Source organism: Lactuca saligna, chromosome 7, assembly GCF_052625555.1.
Source record: "Lactuca saligna cultivar CGN05327 chromosome 7, ASM5262555v1, whole genome shotgun sequence".
NCBI lineage: Eukaryota > Viridiplantae > Streptophyta > Magnoliopsida > Asterales > Asteraceae > Lactuca > Lactuca saligna.
In genome coordinates this window covers 47,504,795-47,509,189 of record NC_136423.1, presented here as the reverse complement: position 1 = coordinate 47,509,189, position 4,395 = coordinate 47,504,795, and the positions used below count along the sequence as shown (strand labels likewise).

The 4,395-nt window shown below is 31.1% G+C and overlaps 1 pseudogene; it reads left to right on the top strand.

Annotated features, from left to right (window-relative positions):
• The first annotated feature begins 763 nt into the window (after positions 1-763).
• On the top strand, positions 764-2,454 carry LOC145006906 (NADPH:quinone oxidoreductase pseudogene; annotated as a pseudogene).
• The last annotated feature ends 1,941 nt before the right edge of the window (positions 2,455-4,395 follow it).

Sequence of the window (4,395 nt, the reverse complement as noted above, 5' to 3'; positions counted from 1 at the left end):
ACTGATGAGTTTTGAGCATTCTAACACTTCCTAAGTGTACATGCAACCCTAATAACCTTGGATCTATGTTTGTCTAATTATCATGCAAAGTTGAATTCCAAGGTTATATTCCTATCTAGCATACATGGGGAACAATTTTAACTTAAAGTACAGATAGAATAACTTAACTTGTTGTTGTTTGTGTTCCTTGAAACCTTGTGAGCCTAGCACCCCAAGTGTGATGCCTCAAATGCTTCACACAACACCAAATGCTCTTGGAAGAACTTATGAGAGAACACACACTTCTCAAAATCGGCCAAGCCCTCTTGTTTCTTAGTGTAGGACCGATTTTAGGTGGAGAACATGTTTCTTATATAGTGTTGACACATCTAGGGTTACACCCTAATGTGTCATGACTCTTCATTTCCATGACCCATGGGTTTGTAACTCCCATGGAGCATCCTATGGGTGAAACCCAACTTGATAGTCCATGGAGCCTTTTAGCCCACTATACAAGATATGGATGATTTACATAATCAACCCATATATTTAATTAGTTATCTTTTGATCACATAATTAATTCTAAATTAATTCTTGATCAAACTAATCAAATAATATTATTAATATATTAGAACTTATAATATATTAATAATCTCCAAGTGTTATTTCTCTCATTTAGTCTATCCAATTGCATGGTGCCATGCAACCCAAATGGACCATGCCGGGTCGGGTCAAGTACATACCAGAAATAGTTATGGACTTAGACACCTTATCCAACACTCCGATGGTGGCTGGCTATCGCGAGAAGGGGTGGTCGATTTCCGGTAGCCTTCAAAAAAGAATCTCACACATGGGTGTTTGGATTGTTATTTTAATCGACAACATTAATGGAGAAAGGAACGAGGCTGCCATCGGTTGCTTCATCAACGAGGGTGGCTCCGATAGCTCTTGGTTGTCACTCTAACATCTGTTGGTAAACATGAAGAAGGAGAAAATGAAGGCAATGGTGGTGAGGGGTTGTTTCCAGCAACCTCTGATCTGGGAGTAAAAATACACAGGAGAGGGGATGGGCTGTTGATCTCCGACGAGCCTTTCTTGGTTCTTTTTGCCTCATCGCCGACAACAATCAACAGAAGAAAAGCAATAGCAACAGTTTGGTGTAGAGTGGTGTTCGGTAATTGCTTGATTTCACAAGGGGAGGGGGTTGTTGTTCTTGGTGGTCACCGAAAATGCACCCACCTCTAGCGGTGTTTCGACCATAAAAATGAAGAAGAGAGAGAGAGAGAGAGAGAGAGAGAGAGAGAGATGGTGGGCCCAAATTAATTAATTATTTTCTTTTTCATTTAAATTAAATAGAAAAAAACATATTAAATAAATCAGAAGGGCATTATAGTCATTTCAGTTTACTGAGGGACCAAATCCGCAAAGAAACTAGCTTAAAAGGACCGCGAATCTAAAAAAGTCGTGGTTTGGACTAAAACCTCAAAAAAATGCATACCACAGGGACCATTTTTGCAATTTTGTCATATATATATATATATATATATATATATATATATATATATATATATATATATATATATATATATATATATATATATATATATATATATATATATATATATATATATAGGAGTAGGATCAAATGAGAACACCTTAAAGGTTGAAAACGCGAGAACATATCTGGATCATCTAATTTTTAAGATGTATGGCTATTATAAATTGTTATTTTTCTAATTATTAATAGATTTAAATATTAATTTTTAAATTAAAGAAAATTATAAAGGCTATTAAGGTAAATAAACATTACCCTAATTTTGTAAACTCCTATAATTACTCTCTGACGCTTTATTTCTTGACCTAATCTCATAGATCGACATCTTCAACATATCACCGCCTCATCCCTACGCCACCATCAGACCTCATCATCACCCAAACTGATCATTAACGTTGCTGCCATCTGTGGTTCCACTCGCAAAGCTCCCTTCCATCATGGCCTCATCCGCGCCGCCATTGAATTAGCCACCCCAAGCGATCGACGGGATGTCGATTGTAAACGCCGACATATCGCTGTTGCCGACGCGCAACACAGATCTCGAAGTCAACGACAAATTTCCACCGGAGGTCGAAGAATTTCGTCAGAAGATTGTTCAATCTGAATGTTTCCTCTTAGCTTCTCCTGAGTACAATTACATGGTTACAACACCTTTGAAGAACGCAATCGATTGGGTATCTAGGCCACCGAACGTGTTTGTCGATAAGGTTGCTGCTATTGTTAGTGTAGGAGGTGGGTTTGGCGGAGGGCTGGCACAGTATAGTCTCCGGCAAAATGGTGTTTTCCTTGATCTTCATTCCATTAATAAGCCAGAGTTTTTCCTCAAGGGGACGAAGAGAACAGTGGTGCAGGAGGGATTTAAAAATTTAGCGGTTCATGAAAGGAGGATCGAATTCGATATGGAGGATCGAAAGAGGTAGTATTCATTTGTAGTACCCTTACTTCATCTTAAAAATTCTCATAATTGACGCGTCTATTAGGAATGCGATATAATCAGAATCTTTGACTCATTTGAGATAATTTTTAAGTTCAGTTTTGATTAATAGATGTTTATTAGGTCTTGGTAGTTCACGTTCATACTCTTACCTGTGTTCTTTTTTTTTCCACTAGTTAAAAACCATATTTAATTTGTATATGTTCTGAGAATCTATGAGGTTTGAAGCATTCTTGATCTATTGCTCTATGATACTTTGTTTATTGCGGTTCCCATTTTAGCACTAGAATTCTGATCTTAGTGTGCTTCTCTGTTCGTCTCCTCTGATGCATTAATCTTAGAGAAATGATTCAGAATTTCGTATGATTTCATTTTCATCCCTTCTTATTGTTCTAACTCTTGTTCATATATTATGAATGTGACTGTTAATTTATCAATATAAATTTAGTTGTAATCTTATATGAATACAATGTCAAATGTCTTATTTTGCAGTTAATCATCAATGAATATAAGTATACTGTAACTGCATGATTTTATATATTAATGATTTATGTTTTGAATAGGTGCAATTTAGAGCTTGATGTTTCGAAGAAGGATAATTGTAAAGCATGGAAATGCAACACTCTTCGTTTCTATATGTATGATAGCAACAAGAAAATTGGAAGAAGAAAAACAATGTTGGCATTTATTTATGATTCACTTTATATTCATTTATGAATATAACTACTGAAAATATAGGAATGTAGATTTATTTTGTATTATGGTAAATGTATTCATGTATGATTAGAGTTGTATTCATTTATGATTGTAATTAGAGGCGTATTTATTTCTAATGAAATGACGAATTCTTAATCATTTTTGGATATCAATTCATGAACAAAAAACAAAAGACAAATCCAGTCACGACATTTTTATTTATGAATATGACACTATTTGATAAAACTAAATCATGAAATTAGTAAACTGTTATATATTTTCAATCAATTGTATACTCAATAAATTAGTTTAATATTTATTCATTTAAGGACAAGAATCACATAAAGCAAAATAAAATCATTTGAAATTGATAAAAAAAAAATTCTCTTTCATTAATGGTATAAAGAAAATGGAAAAAAATCCTTTTTTTTGGTAACAGTCAATTAAAATTCCAAAAATTTAGGAAAATATCATTTTATTTTATTTTTTATAATTTAATTAAAAGACAAGTTTACCTACATGCCCTTATATATTGATTGGTTCATAACTGTTCTTGCGTTCTCAACCTTTTAGGTGTTCTAATTTGATCATTTCCCTATATATATATATATATATATATATATATATATATATATATATATATATATATATATATATATATATATATATATATATATATATATATATATATATATATATATATATATATAGGGTTAGGTTCATTTGAGACCACCTATATTTTGTGAGACCGTGAGATGCATTTTTTTTATTTATTTTTATTATTTTTTTTAGTTAATTCAAGTTCCAAAAATAATATTTAAAAAAACAATTTTTTGATTTTCCATTTATTTTGCATTTTAAAATTATTTTTTAGAATATGTCAGAGTAATATTCTATTTAGAATATTTCACGTATTTTTCAAAAAAAAAACGAAATTTTTTTTATTTTGTTTTATATTTTTTTAGTTAATTCAAGTTCCGAAAATAATATTTAAAAAAAGAATTTTGGATTTTTCCATTTATTTTGCATTTTAAAATTATTTTTAGATTTGGTCTCACGGTCTTACAAAATTAGAATGGTTTCAAATGAACCTGAACATATATATATATATATATATATATATATATATATATATATATATATATATATATATATATATATATATATATATATATATATATATATATATATATATATATATATGGTTAGGTCATAAATTATTAAATTGAAG